General features: G+C 39.6%; 1 protein-coding gene across 4 annotated transcripts in view; it reads left to right on the top strand.

Moving 5' to 3' along the window:
• Positions 1-19,410, top strand: part of Ash1l (ASH1 like histone lysine methyltransferase) — a 144,124-nt gene that overhangs the window by 5,336 nt on the left and 119,378 nt on the right. The window lies entirely within an intron of this gene.

Genomic DNA, 19,410 nt, shown 5'->3' with positions numbered 1-19,410 from the left:
ACTACCAGTGAATCTACTATTAGAAAATAAAAATAATTAGTGTACTTTTAAAGGAGCAGAGTATTAAGAAAAGCAGTTAACTTATTTGGGGGAAAGCATTTTAACAGGATAGACTGTAGGATCTTAGTAAAAATGTTTTGTCTTTTCTTTAGATTTATTCTATTTTATGTATGTGAATGTTTTGCCTGTATATATGCATGTATACCATGTGTGTTCCTGGTGTCCATAGAGATGAGAAGAGGGCCTTGGATCTCGAGAACACATGGTTGTGAGTAACTGTGTGACTGCTGAGAAGGAAGCCAGAGTCCTCTGCAAGAGCAACAAGTGCTGTTACAAGCACTGAGCTCTCTTCCCATTCCCTCCCTGTCTCTTATTTTGTATTGGAATGGCCTTTGTAAAGCTATGTGAAAAGAAAAGCTATTTGTTAAAAGTTTAATATTTTCTCCAATGCTTAATGGATATGTCCATGATGTTATTTTATTCATTGTATATTGTGCTGTGTGTGTGTGTGTTTATATGTGCTTTGTCCCTTGTGTATTTCAGATACTTTAAAATTAATAATGGGGGGGGCAGAATCCTGGAATTCACTGTGTAGCTCAGATTAGCCTCAAATTTATACAAGTCATCTTGCCTCTGCCCCCCAGGTCCTGGAATAAAGAGGCCTGAGCCACCTAGAGCTACATAGGAGGATCGCTTAAGCTTACCATGAGTTTGAGACTGCATATCGAGATCTTTCTTGTCTCAAAAACAAAACAAAACAAATACTTAAAAATCACAAAAAGTGGTTCAGGTTCTTAAGGTGCTGTAATGGAAAAGGACCCAGACAATCTAGTTAAAGGCCTGCTAGACTACATAGCAAGAGCCTGTTTCAAACAAAACAAAACAAAACAGGAGTAGAAAGGGATCATGTCCTGTTTTTACATTGTGTCCTAAAATACATGGCACAACTTGCAAATATCTACATGGGTATTGGCTTTACAGTATTAGCAGTTCCATTAGCTTTACTCTAAGGTTTCTTCTATCCTTTGCTAATTAAGAATTGGTCATCTCCATTTCTGTTCAGCTGTTTGTGCATAGAGGAGAAGTCCGACTGTGTGTAAAGTTGGAAGTCTCCCAAAAACAGAAAAACCTTCATATTGCTATTTGTTGGTTGGTCTGAGTATTTTAAGGAATTATTATTTCTAAGATATTTTGTGTGAGTGTGTGTGAGTGTGTGTGTGTGTGTGTGTGTGTGTGTGTGTGTGAGAGAGAGAGAGAGAGAGAGAGAGAGAGAGAGAGAGCGAGAGAGAGAGCGCACTATTAGAGGCCAGAACAGGATGAAGAGAGGGTATCAGATCCCCTGGAGTTGAAGTTATAGATGTTTGTAAACAACCCAGTGTGGTGCTGGTCCTCTACAAGAGCAGCAAGTTCCCTTAACTGCTGAGCTCTCTCCAGCCCCAGTCTGAGTATTTTAAAGGAACTATATATAGAGCCTTAATGTAATCTTCTGTAAAGTCTCCTGTGTCCGCCTTCCACAAGAATGAGATACTTTAAACCTTGTTGCCGCAGAAAAGGAGATGTTCTTTGTAGTAGTTTATTATTTTGTTTTTACTGTGCTGTTAGATCTTAAAATTTTTCTCAAAGTTCCTTTGTGCAGACACATGCATATGCACATATGTATCTGTGTGGGAAATCAAGGACAATTTCAAGAATCATTCCTTTTCAGTTGCTAGCTTGTCTTTCAAAGAGGGTTTCTACCTGCCCTGGCCCTCAACTGGTAGGCTCGGCTGTCTGGCTACCTGGCCACTCCAGGGACCTACTTAGCTGTAGCCATTATCCCTAGCACTGAGGTCACAAGCAGTCACCACACCTGACATTGGTACTGGGGATCAGACACAGGATTTCATTATCAGCTATGCTACTTCCCCACTCTTGCTTCTGTTGTGAAGGTATTAACCTCTCTACTTGTCATCTTAATAGTTACCATTCTTTTTTTTTTTTAAGACTTATTTATTTATTTATTTATTTATTTATTTATTATGTATGTCCCTGATGGCCAGAAAAGGGTGCCAGATCTCATTACGGATGGTTGTGAGCCACCATGTGGTTACTGGGAATTGAACTCAGGACCTCTGGAAGAGCAGTCAGTGCTCTTAACCGCTGAGCCATCTCTCCAGCCCAATAGTTACCATTCTTATATTCCATGTTTTAGGTTTGTTTATTTTATAGATAGAGTTTCATGTAACTGGGGTTGACCTGAGACCTAGACTCCGGTATTCCTGATTCTACCTTTCTAGTGCTGAGATTATAGGCATGTACTGCCATGCCTGCCTCAGGAATCTTTTTCCTTTATTTCTCCTTCCCTTTCTTCCTCCCTCCCTCTCTTTCTCTTTGTTGTTGTTTTTCTTTCTTTTTTTTTTTTTTGTTTTTTGTTTTTTGAGACAGGGTTTCTCTGTGTAGCCCTAGTTGTCCTGGAACTCACTCTGTAGACCATGCTGGCCTTGAACTCAGAGATCCTCCTGCCTCTGCCTCCCGAGTGCACCACGACACTCAGCATATTTTTTAATTTTAAAGAAACGTTTTATGTGTATGAATGTGTTTTCCCTGCATGTATATCCTTATCACTTGTATATTGGGTGCTGATGTTAAGTCAGAAGTGGTGTCAGATATCCTGGAATTGAGTTAGAGATGATTATGAACCCTCTTATGGGTACTGGGAACTGGACTCGAGTCCTGGGAAGAGCAGCCAGTGCTCTTAACCACAGCCATCTCTCCTGCCGATACTCTTTGATTCTTTTTTTTTGTTGTTGTTCATTTGTTTAGAGACCACAAGACCGGATTTCTCTGTGTAACAGCTCTGGCTGTCCCGGAACTTGCTCTGTAGACCAGGCTGACCTTGAACTCACTGATATCCACCTGCCTCTGCCTCCCAAGTTCTGGGAGTGAAGGCATGTGACACCACCTCCTGGCTTCTCTTATATTAACAATTATTCTCCATAGATAGGTTCATATAACTCTTAAAATATTCTATCTGATGATAGTTGGAATTAAATTACTTACACCAGCTACTTCTTATCTATTTTGCCAGTAGGGAATTCTCTCCCAACTAAGAAAAAAACTGAGGTAAATAGAAATTCACATGACTGCTTTTAGAGGTTTACATATTAGTCAGAAAAGCTTGTCAGCTTTTATCAAATTCATAAGTGACGAATAGTATGTTGATGCTTTTTTATTGTTTTAGTCATACTGACAAGACGTTAAAAACATTTTCTAATGGAATCCAATTATACAGAGAAATGAGTTGGCATTGAAGACATTGAATGAGAGCTGAATTGTTCAGTCTCAAGGCAACTTGCTGTTTACAAAAATGAAATACACATTGTTTTGATTTTGAAATTCTGATGGTGAGCACTGTGTATGGGTAGTTTGGGAATTGTACTTTTGGGTTTTGTTACCTACCTTACAACCCATGATGAGCACAAACCAAGAAAATGAAAGTACGAGCTGCTCTTAAGCTGAGAGGATGCTCCAGAAAACAGACATTTTAAGTGGTCAACTCTTAGAGTAGAATTACTCATTTGCCTAAATTTATTTATTTGGATATCATTCCTTTGTTCATGCTCACCTGAAACTCACTATTTAACTAAGTTTTGTCTTAAACTTAATCCTTCTGCCTCAAGGTCCCCAATGCTGGCATCATAGGTATTCTTCGCCTAGTTCTTGTTTTTTGAGATGGGATCTTGCTCAGGAGGGTTTGGGATTCCTGACCTCAAGTGATTGTTAAACATATTTCCCAATAAAATGGCTGACAATTAATTATACTTTAGCTAAGATGACTACCAGTACCAACTATTAATATTTCATTCTTTTTCTTTATAGTTACATATATTTATGTATTTAGTTTGTATGTTGTGTGCACACTCACATACTGAAATACACATGTGGAAGTCAGGGGACAACTTTCAGAAGTCTGTTCTCTTAAAGGGTTTTTAGAATTAGTTAGCTTTAAGGGCCTTTACTTTTTGGGCCATCTTGATGACTGGTTCCTATCTTGTTAATATCTATGTTTTAGTCCCATAGTAAATAAGGCATGAGTTGTTGAATTAATCTTTTGCTCTGCATTTTATTGTTTATTCTGTACTTGATACCTAGTCACTCTTACTCAGTTTTGCTTCAAGGAGGACAGTGTATCAATTATAAACTAGTTTTGTTTTGGCTTCTTAGTGTTATTGGTAGACTTTCTAATTCATCTCTGCTGAAAATGAAAACTCCAGAGTTTAAATATTTCCTTTAAATAAGCCCAACAGGGCAAAATGCAAAAAATTTAAGATTGTCTTTGAAAAGAAGAAATGAATAATTGATGTCTGAAAAATCGGGCTCAAGTCAAGCAGTGGTGGCGCACATGCCTTTAATCCCATTGCTTGGGAGGTAGAAGCAGGTGGATCTTTGTGAGTTCAAGGACAGCCAGGTCTACAGAGTGAGTTCCAGGACAGCTAGAGCTGTTAAACAGAGAAACCTGGTTTCAAAAAACAAAACAAAAACAAAAAGAAAGGGGGAAGAAAAAAAGAAAAATGGGACTCAAAGGGCTTGAATCAGTCATGTAGAATAACCACAGGGTGAATACTTGTATATGCTTTCAGAGAAGATCTGAAGATACAGATCTCAAACAAGTAGAGATTTCATATCCGACTAAATGATAACAGGCTGGGAGGTTAACGTTTAGATGCAGAATGAGATAATAATGAGCAATTACTTTTTTATGGAAGAAACTTATTGTGTGTGTGTGTATGTATGTTTAATTTTGAGGAAGAAAAAGTCAAGTAATTATAGAACAAAGTAAGGATTTTGTTCACATTAACAAGTATTTCTTAGATGCTCCTTCTGTTAGTTAAAAATAACACATACAACACACTTTTTTTTTCGAGACAGGGTTTCCCTGTGGCTTTGGAAGCTGTTCTGGAACTAGCTCTTGTATACCAGGCTGGTCTTTAGCTCACAGAGATCCACCTGCCTCTGCCTCTGCCTCCTGAGTGCTGGGATTAAAGGTGTGTGCCACCATTGCCCCCCCCCCCAACTTTTAAAATAATTTTTAAAGTCAGTTATTTGGGCTAGGTGTAGGGGCAACTGCCTTTAATCTTGGCACTTGGGAGGCAGAGATAGACAGATTTTCTGAGTTTGAGGCTAGCCAGAGTACAGAGTGAGATCATGCCCCCCCCAAAAAAAAAACAGTTACTTGTTAGATAATGCCATATAATACAATTCTAAAGTTTGCATTGCTAATCTGTTACTGTAAAAAAAACAAAAACAAAAACAAAACAAGCCATAAGGGGGAATTGGAGAGGTGGCTTAATGATTAGAAGTACTTTTTGCTCTTGTAGAGAACTCAGGTTCTGTTCCTAATGTTGTGGCTCACAACTCTCTGTAACTCCTGTTCCAGTGAATCTGACTCTCTTAGTTGTTCTTTCTCCCTACAGATACTCTTTTCTGTTTGGTTTTGAGATAGGGTTTTACTGTGTAACCCTACTAGCCTGGAAACTAGCTATATAGACCAGGCTAGCTTTTAACTTGTACCAGTCCTCTTCTGTTATCAGAGAATGGGATTAGAGCTGTGTGCTGCCGTGTCTGAGACACCCCAGGTATTTAATACCTTTCTCCTCTCTCCACTTTGGACATGTAAATTACACTGTCTTGTGATACGTTAGTTAACCTGTTTCTCTTAATAGACAACTCTGAGAAACGTGTTAATTAATGTATTAAAAGATAGGGTCGCTTCTGTACAGCTAATAACTATGTTTATTTTACTTGTTTGATCTTTGAGAAAAGGCTTCACTCTGCAACTGAGGCTGGCCTTGAACTTGCTGCACTCAGTGTCCTGAGTGTCCAGGGAACAGGGATATAATTCATCATCCTCTGATAAGTTATACATTTTCCAATCTTGCCTTCTAACCCTACTTCTACTTTCAGTGTTAGAGGTTGAACTCCCAGGTCTTTGTTTATATTTAGGCAAGCACTTTAAAGTTAAAATTAACTTTTCAAATGTTTGTGTGCTTGGCTTGCATATATGTCTGTGCATCACATGAGTGTTTGGTACCTGTGGAGCCCAAAAGAAAGTGTTGGATGATACCCTGGAATGGAGTTCAAATGGTTGTGAGCTGCCAGGTGGGTACTTGGAATCATTGTTCTTCTCTAGAAGAGCAGCCAGTGCTCTTAACTGATGAGCCATTTCTCCAGCCTGATTTTTTTTTTTTAAGATTTTATTTATTATGTATACAACATTCTGCTTCCATGTATATTTGCACACCAAAAGAGGGCACCAAATTCCATTACAGGTGGTTGTGAACCACCATGTGGTTGCTTCGAATTGAACTCAGGACCTCTGGAAGAGGAGTCGGTGCTCTTAACCTCTGAACCATCTCTCCAGCCCCCCAGCCTGATGTTTTAAGGACATAAAGAATGCATCTAAGCTGGGCGGTGGTGGCTCACACCTTTAGTCCCAGCACTCAGTAGCAGAGACAGGCGGATCTCTGTGAGTTCGAGACCAGCCTGGTCTACAGAGCGAGTTCCAGGACAGCCTCCAAAGCCACAGAGAAACCCTGTCTATACCCCCCCCCCAAAAAAAGAATGCATCTAACTTTTTTCTCCCAAGTGAATAACTACTTATGTCAACATGCAGTATCATATCAAACAAATTATCTCTTTGCACTGTGGAATCTACTAATTGAAAAGGACTTTTACAGGAGTATTACTTACTGTGTGTGTATGTTGCATGTATTTGAGTGTGAAGGCCAGAGAAGGAAATAGCATATCCTCTGTCCATCTCATTCACTGAACCAGAAGCTTGCAGTTTCAGCTAGACTAGTTGGCCAGTGAGCCCCAATATTTGCCTGTCTCCCCCCATCCCAGTGTTGAGGTTCCAGGTACATACAGCCATGTCTGGCTTTTTACATTCAAACTCAGATCTTTGTGTCTGCAGCAGTTGCTCTTACTCATTGAGCTATGTCCCCAGTCACTATAGTCTGCTTTTTAAATATTTTTTTATGCATATTGAATATTTTGCTTGCATGTATGTGTGTGCCTGGTGTCTGTGGAGATCAGAAAAGGGTGTCAGATCCCCTGTAACTGGAGATACAGATGGTTGTAAGCCACCATGTCAATGCTAGGAACTGAACCCAATTCCTCTGCAAGACCAGCAATTGCTGAGGAATCTCCTAGTCTCCCTCAACCCTTTAATTGAGTTTATTTATATTTGCTTTGAGACAGGGTCTCCCTTTGTAGCCCTTGCTGGCCTGGATCTCTGTGAGATCTGCCTTCCTTTGCCTCCTGATCCCTGGGATTAAGGGTATGCACTACCATACAGGTCTCCCTTATTCTGCTTCTGTGCATAGTAGGAAAAGACTATGAAGTACTTGAGTTTGATTCATCAGAATTTTTTTTTTTTAAATAACATTCAGCTTAGGGGTAAGGAAAAAGACTTTATCCTTCAAGAGTTTTTCAGTTTAAGGCCCTTGTTAACTAATGCATTACAGTCCAGCATGGTGTATTTGTCCAAGTAGGAGAGAGGAAAGGTATTAAATCTGTGGCAAGTGCCAGGTGGTACACATTGTAATCCTAACACCTGGGGGCAGAGTTAGTTGGATCAATGGAAGTTAGCTGAAATGTACAAATGAATGGCTTTTTAATAGAGTTACATAGTTATATGACTGCTTAATCACTATATATAATATAATTTAAAAATATTTCATCACAGTATCTGTTAGCAGTCCATCCTTATCTCACTATTAACCCTTTGTCCTATGAGTAACTACAAATTTGTTTTCTATATATCTGCCTGGATTTTTGTGGTGTCCCTCACAAGGTTTCTCTGTAGAGCCCTGACTGTCCTGGAACTCATTCTGTGAACCAGGCTGGCCTTGAACTCAGATCCACCTGCCACCTCCTCCTGAGTGCTGAGAATTAAAGGCATGGCCTACCATACTTGGCATATCAGTCTGTTTTTGTTTTGCTGATACAAGGTGTCATGTAGCTCAGAATGGCCCTGAACTCCTGATCTTCCTACCTACTTCTGCCTCCCAAGTGTTGTTAGTGAATTTGCTGTCATACACAGATATGTCTTAAATTTTTTATTATACGTGTGTATGTGGGGGGGGGTTGGTTGGGACATAACATGGTTAGAGGACAACTTTCTTCCTTTCACCATATTTTAAAATATGTCACATAGATAGAATTGTACACTGTTGTCTTATGGTACTGACTTCTTTAATTTAGCATGTTTTGAAGGTTCTTCCATGTTTTAGTATTATCAGTACTATGTTCTTTTTTTAAAATTACTTTTAAAATATATTTATTTTTATGTATATGAATGTTTGCTTGCATGTGCGTATTTGTACCTCCTGCATGTAGACATTGGAAGAGGGCATTGGATCTCCTGGAACTGAAATTATAGATGATTGTGAACCACCATGTGGGTGCTGGGAACCAAAACCTGAATCTTCTGCAAGAGCAACAAGTGCTCTTAACCATTGAGACATCTCTCCAGTTCACACTTTTTTTTTTTTTTTTCCCCGAGACAGGGTTTCTCTGTGGCTTTGGAGGCTGTCCTGGAACTAGCTCTTGTAGACCAGGCTGGCCTCGAACTAACAGAGATCTGCCTGCCTCTGCCTCCCGAGTGCTGGGATTAAAGGCGTGCGCCACCAACGCCCGACCAGTTCACACCTTTTTATATATTTGTTTGTTTATTGAGGGGCTCAGTACCTTACCATGTAGCCCTGGCTGATCTGGAACTTAGAACTTGCATAATGGTAGAGCAAGTTATTCTGGAACTCAGAGTTCCCTCCTGCTTCTGCTCTATTGATGCTGGTATTATAGGCAGACTGTCCATCTGGCTGACATTCTTTTTAATCCTAACATTCTTTGGTTTAGATATTGTTGCTGTGAACATTTGTGTGCACATATATTTTCGTTTGTCTTGGGTATGTATCTAAGAGTGAAATTGCCAGGGTCATATGGCAACTGCTTAACCTTTGAAGAACTACCAAATTCTTTCCCAACATTATCATACCATTTTACATTGTGGTTGTCAGTGAGCGAGGGTTTTAGTTCCTCTATGAAAACTATTATAGAGGACAGCAAGATTGATGGGAGGGTAAGGATGTTTTCCACCAAGCATGATGGCTTGCATTTGATTCCTAGAACTTTTAATTGATTTAGAGCGGAAGTAATCTGGGAAGAGATTAGAAGAAAGTGCCATACAGAGAGAAGTAAGTATATGTTCTAATGGAAAGGAAAAATATGTAGAACACAAACACCCTTACTATTATCAGTATTTGGTTTTTTGGGTTGTTTCTTTACTCTTGCTCTGATTGTAGCACAGTGAGAAACATCAAGTCTCTTTATAGGTAACAGCTGTTACAACCAAAAATAAGCTCTGATGATATCTGTAAAGTGCCATCTTATATACTTTTCAAAGAGCTCTAACAACAATTCCTGTTTGCACAGGATAATTCAAAGGTGCTCTGGGTCTGACTTTGAACATGTACATGTCTGGCCCACACAGTATGTGTTAACTACTGTGCTGCTGAGCATGTTACTAGTTACATTTGGGATTGAAGTGTTTTATATCTAAAAGGAGATTTTAAAAAGTGTATTTTTAAGTATACAGATGACATTTTCCAAAACATCTTTTTGGCTATAATTTGAACCTACAGGGAAAACAAGGTAGATAGACCAAGAAATTAGAAGTCTTTTCTATATCCTGGGCAAAAAAAAAAAAAAAGTCTTAAAACATCAGTAGCAATGGAATTGAAGAGGATGGGGTATAATCAGCCAGTTATTCATAAGTTTCGGTGTTAGGTTGAAAGTTGGGGATAGCTGGAAAATTCAGGATGACTGCCAGGTTTCTGGCTTGAGCAACTGATGGTAATACAGTTACAGATATTGGAGGAGGAACAGGCTTTGCAAAAATATCGAACAGGCTCTGGAGTTTAAAAGTTATGTAGAATGTAATTTAATAGGAAAAAACTGGCCCCAAGGGATACTAACGTTTAGAGTGCTGGTAGACCCAAATCAAACCCCCAAGTGAGACTTAAAAATGACTACTTAGAGAGGTAATGGAAAAGTGTAGTATCATAGAAGTTTATAACTTGTCATGCCTTTTACACATCTTTGTTTTCTGTTGAATGACAATTGTGTATATTATAATCAGATTATTTCAGCATATGCATATATTGTATATTGTCAAAACACTGTTGACTTTGTCACCTCAGATATATTACTGGCTTCATTTTGGTTGTGTATTTTGATAAGCTAGTGAGGTGGACTTGGTGGTGTACACCTTTAATTATGGAGGCAGATACAGAGGCAGGTGGATCTCTGTGAGTTCCAGGTCAGCATATATAGCAAGTTCCAGGCAGCCAAGGATATACAGTGAGATCCTATTTTTTATTTCTGTTTCTTTTTATGTGGGCTTGTGAGATGGCTCAGCAAGTAAAGGTGCTTGCTATGAATCTGAAGAATTGGCCTAAGGTTGATTTCTGGGACCCACAGAGCTGATTGTCTAAAGTTGTCCTCTATCTTACACAAACACACACAGACAAAAAAACTCTCAAAGGAATAAGACAGAGAGAGAGAGAGCGTGGAAGAGAAAGACACCCATATACCTGTGTGTATACATCGAACATATACAACAGGATAAATAAAATTAAAATTAAAACTTCTAATCCTATTGACTACCAGATTATATTGCAGTATGTATTTCAGGGACTTGAAACTTTTTTGGGTTTGTTTAATAAAATTTAATAAGCACAGTCATTGCCATTTGTTAACTGATTTATTTATTTGCTTTTAAGTTATTTTGTTTTTTGTTTTGAGACAGGGTTTCTCTGTATAGCTTTGTAGACCAGGCTGTCCTCAGACTCGCAATGACCCTCCTACCTCTGCCTCCCTAGTGCTGGGATTAAAGGCGTGCACCACCACTGCCCAGCTGTTTTAGGTTTTTGATTATTGTGTGTTTACATGAGAGGGTGAGAGCTCAGATGTCACAGCTCTTATGGGTTCATAGCATGACTTTCTGTTCTTCCACAGACCTCTGTTACAGAGATCATCCGGCTTGAGTAGCAACTGCCTTTTTTACCTACTGAACCATCTTGATTGGCCCAAATTCGAAACTTCTTTAAACACAGTTTTGTAGTATATCAAGTCATTACAAACACTACTACTTTTGACTGACAGAGCAAAGACATTCTTATATAGTAGTTATTGTAGTAGTGAGAAATGACTGTTTTGAAAATAAAACTGACATTTGCTGACAGATTGCATATGGAGGGGGATTGAGAGATGGAAGGGAGTCAAGAATGATTGCAAGTTATTAGGTAAGTTGTTATAAAAGAATTTTCCCGAGTGTGGTAACACATGACTCTAATCCAAGCACTAGGGAGTCAGAGGCAGGTGTATCTCTTGAGTTTGAGGCCAGCCTGGTGTACATAATGAGTTCCAGAACAGACAGAGCTAAACAGAAAAACTCCCTCAAAAAATCAGAGGTGGATGAGAGAGAGTTGTCTCTGAGTCTAGAGGGATGGCTCCATGGTTGAGAGTACTGGCTGCTCTTCCAAAGGATCCACATTTGATTACCAATACCTACATAATGGCTCACACTGTAACTTCAGTTCCAGGGGACCTGAACCCATTTTCTGGTTTAAACAGGCACTCCACATACATCCACACATACTGACTGGAATTCCAGTCAGTTATTAAGTATAGTGTTCTGCCTGTGTGTATGCCTGCATGCCACAAGAGGGCACCATATCTCATTATAGATAGTTGTGATCCACCATGTGGTTGCTGGGAATTGAGCTCAGGACCTCTGAGCCATCTCTCCAGCCCCCAATGGTGGTGGGTTTTTTTGTTGTTGTGGTTTTGGTTTTTCGAGACAGGGTTTCTCTGTGTAGCTTTGGAGCCTATCCTGGCACTCGCTCTGGATATCAGGCTGGCCTTGAACTCACAGAGATCCGTCTGCCTCTGCCTCCCGAGTGCTGGGATTGAATGCGTGCGCCACCAACGCCCGGCAATAGTGGTGTTTTTAAGGTTCAGTTTTACACTGTAACCATATTTAGGCTTACATTCAGCCCATCATATAATCCAGGCCAGACTCAAATTTGCAGCTTCTTTCCTGCTTCCACCTCTTCTCATCTTTCCATCTGTCTTCAGACTCAGTTCAAGAAATGGAAGGCAAAGTTTTCCTTTATGTTTCTCAAACATAATCAAAATACTTCTTCCTTGGGAATTTATCACTTAATATTCTGTCTGACTAAAAGCTGTCTGTCCTTCCTTAAGTACAGGATTATTCTGCTAATTTGCTATATCCTAGTAAATATTTTTTTCGGGGTGGGGGTTGATTTTGAGACAGGGTTTCTCTGTATTGCTTTGGAGCCTGTCCTGGATCTCGCTCTGTAGACCAGGCTGGCTTTGAACTCAAAGAGATCCACCTGCCTCTGCCTGGCTATGTCCTAGTGAATTATATTGGTCATCTACAAGAATTTTTAAAGAGGAGGCTGGAGAGATAGATAAATGGTTAGAGCATTTGCAGCTCTTGTATAGGACAAGAGTTCAATTGTCAGTTGTCAGCTCCCACGTCAAAGTAGGTACAACCTGAAGATTACTATGAAGCTGTCCGAAACCAGAAGTTTAAGTCTTGTACCTAATATTTCTAAGAAGAGAGGACAGTCTTCCTCTCTTCTATCTAAGAAGAGAGGAAGTGACTGTATGATCTTCAGCCTCATCAAATACCTGAGAAGGAAGATAACGATACTATGGGAGGCAGGAAGTGCAAGTGAGCAACTTCCAGAAGGTGCAGCAAAGACAGAAACAGCAGGCTACCTGGACAGTCACTCAGGGTCTCGCAGCAACGTAGGGGCAACCAGCTTTGGCTAAGGCCTAGAGTATCTGACAGAACGACACAGAAGCAGGGAAGTTGAAAGACTGTCTTACCCTGACTTGGCAGGGTTTATCTCCATCTCCTGCTAGCTCAGTAGGACAACATGTCCAAAGTCAACAGTCCAGGTAGGGGAAGTTCTTTGCCCAAGAGTCCAGTAGCCAAGGAAAGAACGAACTCTAGAAGGAGTGTCATCGGGGCCCATTATACTCACCTGGGTGGATTCCCTCAACTAGCCTGTGTGGCTGGCCTCTTGCCCCTGCAGTCACTTCCTGGGGTCACTTCCCTGCCTCCCTGGTGCTCTCCATTACTTGAAGGGGCTTTTTGTCTCCTCTCTGTTAAACAGGTTATGTCCTCATGTGTCACCACGCCCAAAGGGTGTGGCCACTGTTGCAGATTCACAGGCTACAACAACCACCATTAACTCCAGCCCTAGTGTATCTGACATTGTCCTCTGGCCTCTGTAGGCATCCCCACATGTGTGGGCATGTATAAATACACAGACCAACAGACACATAAATTTAAAAAAGCTGTTTAGGATTTTAAAGGCAATAAAATGTAGAATAACTTCATATGAATACTGCGCTGTGTAAATGTGGAGTTTTAAAGTCTTACTAGTTCATCTGTATCTGGTTTCCAATGTTGACAAAGGAATGATTGCAATCACTGGTGTTGTTTAATGGAGTCTATAGAGCAAAACACGAATTTATCATAAGTAGTTTATAACTGTTAATCTTAGCACTGGAGAGATGGAGGCATAAAGATTGCATTGAGTTCAAGGCTATCCTAGGCATCAAAGTTTCTTTTTTCTTTTTTTTTTTTAAGATTTTATTTATTTTATTATGTATACAATATTCTGCTTCCATGTATATCTGCACACCATAAGAGGGCACCAGATCTCATAACGGATGGTTGTGAGCCACCATGTGGTTGCTGGGAATTGAACTCGGGACTTCTGGAAGAGCAGTGAGTGTTTCTAACCTCTGAGCCATCTCTCCAGCCCAGCATCAGAGTTTCTGAAAACAAAACAAACAAAAAATACAAAATAAAGTAAGTTTCTTAGAGACAGATGTTAAAGTTACCTGCCTGTTATCCTAGCATTGGAGAGGTAGAAACAGGAAGATTGTTACAAATACAGGTCATCCAGGACTACATTGTGAATAGGGAGATAGTATCTCAAAAAATAAAACAAATCAAAGTAAGAATTCTCATTCATGAAACAAGATTGTCTTAAATATGGGTAACCATTGTTAATTCTACAGTGTAACAACTTAAATATTTTTCCTTGGCAAATGTTTTTATTGAGCACTACATATTTTAAAGTACATACTAATGTAGTAGTTTTAAATACATTAATTGCCCTATCAAGCTAAAAAAAGAGAGAGAGAGACAACTTGGTTAAGTCTTTCATGTGTGTTTGCTTAAAGTAATGCTCTGTGCAAACATTTAATACATTTGTTACTGAACTCTTTTTCTTTTAAATGTTTGTTTATTGTATGTGTTATGGGTGTTTTGCCTGTTTGCATGTCAGTGCACCAGGATTATCCAAATCCTTAAGAGCCAATGTGTAACAAGATGGTTTGTAACAATTGCCTTCCCAGTTTCATTTTGCCCTCCCTCAGTAATCTTCATAATTGTAGAGAATTTTCACATAACATCTTTTTCCTTTACATACTGTGTTAATTTTATACACTATGTCATAATACCTTTTGTTAATTACACTTATACATTCTAACTCTATTTATATGGTAAGTTGTTTTCTTCCTTTCTAAACTTTAAAGTTCATGATAGTAATATTTATTTGACAGTTCTCCAGATTTTTTTTCTTTTTTTCTTTTTTTTTTTTTTTTTTTTTTTTTGAGACAGGGTATCTCTGTAGCTTTGGAGTCTATCCTAGAACTCGCTCTGTAGACCAGGCCGGCCTGGAACTCAAAGAGATCCACCTGCCTCTGCTTCCCCAGTTCTGGTATTAAAGGTGTGAGCCACCACCCTTGAAGCCCTCAGAAAATATTTGTTACAGAAGTTGAGCTGTAATTCCGGGGGAGGGAGGGGGGAGAGGCAGGACAGGGACAGTTGGATCCTTGCAGGTCATTTGCCAGTCAACCTAGCTAGACCAATGATTTTGAGGTTCTGTGAGAATCTCTAACTCAAAATAAGGGGTCCATAGTGAAGTGGCTCAGCAAATAAAGTCTCCTGCTGCTAAGTGTAACAACTTGAGTTTGATTCCTGGGCTCAAGCATGGTGAAAGAAAGAGAACTGACTCCTAAAAGTTGTCCTCTGACCTCAGAACTTATGCTATAGAATGCACACACTCATGTGCATACATACGCCCACTCTGGAACACACACGATGGATGGATGGATGGATGGATGGATGGATGGATGGATGGATGGATGGCTATTGAGGAAATTACCAAATGTTGACCTCAGATCTTTACATGCTTGGGCATACCTGTTTATCCATATACCCAGGTACAGCACCCTGGTCTGCCTCCCTTCCCCCTTGCATGCATACATTTAATGAATTTATATAGGACAATGGTTGAATGATTAGAGAAGTAATAGGAAAGACAATAGAATTGTAAATGTAGCAGAGAGGAGTAAACATCAGGTCTGAAAATGATGTTTTTAGAGGTAGTATGACAAACTTAAGAAAAACCAGGCCAACCTGTCTGAGCCTTTATGAGTAGATTTGCCTGTCTTTTCATCTATAAAAAGGAATAGTAACTACTACCCCATGGTGTTAGTGAGATTTAAATTAGATATGTGATGCCTTTAATGTGGGAAATACCAATACAGAGCCAGGTAGAAATACAAGGGATTTTAATAGGGAACAAGCCTTACTTACAGAGCGACCTAGCCAGCCAGCATGGCAGCAGTCTGTACAGCAAGCCGAAAGTGAAATCGAAACCGAAACCAGTCACCTGACGGCCTCTCACTCTACATCACCCTGACCACGCCCTCGCAGGGTTGTCTATAGACACACCTATAGACAGCCCCTAGGCAGGCAAGGCTACAGGATCCCCTACACGCCTTAGTATAGAGCTTTGCATATATTAAAACTTAGCATGCCTTTAATCCCAGCATTCAGGAGGCAGAGGCATGAGGGTTTCTGTGAGTTCCAGAACAGCCAGAGCTAAACAGGGAAACCCTGTTTTGTAAAAACAAAACAAACAAACAAAAATCCTTAGTAAACATTAGGGATTTTAATTTTAAGTTACTTATGTTAAACTTACTGGCAGGACTCATTCGTAGAAAAGTTTATAATTAATTTTATATTGCTTTCCTAAATTGTGATCTATAAAAGTATGCTTATTTCTTTCCCATTCCTGATGGTAGACAGGGTATCCACACAATACATATTGTCTTCCACAATTAGTTAAATTGTCCTAGTGTCAAAGACCAAAGCTTGTTTGTCTTTCTCCTCCTCTCACTCTCTTCCTTCTCTCCCTCCTTTTGTGGGTTGAACCTTGTGCATTTTAGGCAAGCACTGTACTAAGCAATACCCTCAGCCTCATAACTACATGCATTGTTAATGTGTATGTTTGTGAGAGAGTGCAATTTTTTAAAAACAATTAAGCCTACTGAGCTGTGTCTGTCCTTGACTTTTTTATTTTATCAGATCTATTGTTTGTTACTTGTATAAGGGACTATTGTGGCAGGTGGCAATAGGTAGAGGTATTCACTTGAGAGAAGAATTAGGGAGTAGATATGAAAAACAAGTTTGGGTTTTTTCTCCTCAAACATTTTACATATATGTGGTAGAGGTTTCTTTCTCTTTCATGTAACCCAGGTTGGCTCAGAATTTGCTATATATCCAATATATCCAAGGATCACCTTGAACTCCTGCTTTTCTTTCTTTTTTCTTTCTTTTTTTTTTTCTCCAAGACAGGGTTTCTTTGTGTAACAATCTTGACTGTCCTGGCACTTGCGTTGTAGAGCAGGCTGGCCTCGAACTCACTGAGTTCCGCCTGCCTCTGCCTAGGGTCTTGCACCTGTAGGATGAGTGCTGTACAAATAAGATGTAATCCCAGACAGATACATGAAATGAAAACATCTCTCAGTCCTCAAAACACTGGATTATTAGAGGCTGGTGAGATAACTTGGAGGTTAAAAGCATTTTGCTCTTGTTGAGGACTCAAGTTGGATTCCCTGCACCCACATGGCAGCTCACAACCATTAGTAACCTCATTTCCAGGGGATCTGATGCCCTCTACTGACTTCCTGGGCACCAGGCTCACACATGGTGTACAGACATACATTCACCTATACATAGAAAATTAAAATGTAGAAAAATTATAAGCCTGCTGTATAGGCTCAGAGGTTAATAGTGCTTGTCACTCTAGCCTGAGTTCAACCCCCGGAATCCGAGGTAGGAGAGAATTTGCTCTTGTGATTTGTCCTCTGACTCCACATATGTGCTATGGTGCCAACACATCTACACTTTCAAACACACACCCAAACATGAGTAATAATATATTTTTAAAGATTTTTAAAAAATTTTATGTGCATGAGTATTTTGCCTGAATGTATGTATGCGTATATACATACATACATACATACATACATACATACATACATACCACTTGTATGCTTGGTGCCTACATAGGTCAGAGAGGATACCCCAGAACTAGAGTTATAGATGGTAGTGAGTCATCTGGGTGCTGGGAACCAAACACAGGACTTCTGCAAGAGTCCTCAGCTCACAATAAATAAACAATTTTTGAAGAGAATACTGAGTTATTTTGTTTTGCTTTTTATTTACTAATGGCCTTCTGATTTTATGATAACCTGGTTGGTTTCCTGAGGGTCTTTATGTAATAAAAAGGAAGACCCAGGGGCTGGAGAGATGGCTCAGAGGTTAAGAGCACTGGCTGCTCTTCTAGAGGTCCTGAGTTCAATTCTCAGCACCCACATGGTGACTCACACCCATCTATAATGGGATCTGATGCCCTCTTGTTGCAGACATATATGCTAATAGAATACTCATTTGTATAAATAAATAACTTTTTTTTAAAAAAGAGGTTCTATATGCAGATTCTTAGGTAGGCTACTTACCTTTTTTTTTAAGTTGGCATGTTGGTTTGAAAACATTTTATATATTTGGGAAATTGAAATGTTTCAACTATTTGCTATTAGGAAAACTTGATGAAAATAATTTTGTCAGTTGTTATCAATGATTTCTATAATTATTTAATGTCCATGTTTTAACTAGATTATAGGCCTCAATTTTAGAAAGTGGGCTTGTTGAATACGTATTTTATTTTTAGGGCACAGTATAATACCTGGCATTTAGTAAATGCCCAGGAATACTTTTCACTGAATTATTAAATGAATTTGGAGTTAGAGTGTGGTAGCAACAGAGATTATTTTTGCCTGAGAATCCTAACCTATGCCACCACGTAGGTGCTGGCAATTTGAACCCTCATCCTCTGTCCTCTGGAAGCACAGCCGGTGTGCTTAACTGCTCAGCTATCTGTCTCTCCAACTCTAATCCTAACAGTTTTTACAATAAAATGTTTAAACACTGAAACCTACCTAAAGCCATTAAAAATAAAAGAGATTTTGTTTAAAATGTAGAAAATACATTTTTAAATTAAATTCTTATGTCAGACATAGTAGTGCTCTTTTTTAATCCTAGCATTTTTGAGGCTGAGGAAGGAGGAATTTGAGCTTTATTGGCAGACCCTGTCTTAGAGGAAGAGAAAATGGGGAGGAGGGGTAGAGAGAGGAGAAACAGACTGTTTTTTTTCTTCTTTGGTTTTTCAAGACAGGGTTTCTCTGTGGATTTGGAGGCTGTCCTGGCTCTTGTAGACCAGGCTGGTCTCGAACTCACAGAGATCCACCTGCCTCTGCCTCCCGAGTGCTGGGATTAAAGGCATGCACCACCTATAATGATTTTTAGTTTTTTTATGTTTTATTTTTCTAGACAAGATTTCTTTTTGTAGCCCTGGCTGTCCCGGACCTGGCTCTATAGAGCAGGCTATTAAATTCAGAGATCTGCCTCTGCCTCCTGATTGCTGGTATTAAAGACTTGTACCACTTTGCCTGATTTCTCTTTTTTTTTTTTTTTTTTAAGGGCTATAATCTCAAGCCAATTGTGATGCACACCTGTAATCCTAGCACTTGGGAGCCGGAGGCAGTAGGATTAGATTAAGATCATCTTCAGCTAACAGTTCAGGGTCAGCCTGGGTTATATTAGACCCTTTGTCAAAACACAACACACACACACACACACACACACACACACACACACACACACACACACACACACACACAGGGGGGGGGACGGGGACACATACTCCCCCCCCCCCCCCCGTGGTTTGCTTCAAACTTGAGGTCCTTTTGCCTTGGCCCCTGAAGTGCTGTGATCTAGGAATAAGCCTCTGCTTAATAGTGATTCTTAAATTTTGATATCTGTTACAATATTGTCACTTGTTCATATCTACAGAACAATGAAATCTGAGGTTTTTAAGTGAATTCACAAGTAAATGATTTGTATATATT

The sequence above is a fragment of the Cricetulus griseus genome (assembly GCF_003668045.3).
Source record: "Cricetulus griseus strain 17A/GY chromosome 1 unlocalized genomic scaffold, alternate assembly CriGri-PICRH-1.0 chr1_0, whole genome shotgun sequence".
Lineage (NCBI taxonomy): Eukaryota > Metazoa > Chordata > Mammalia > Rodentia > Cricetidae > Cricetulus > Cricetulus griseus.
This window is presented reverse-complemented; position numbering and strand designations above follow the sequence as displayed.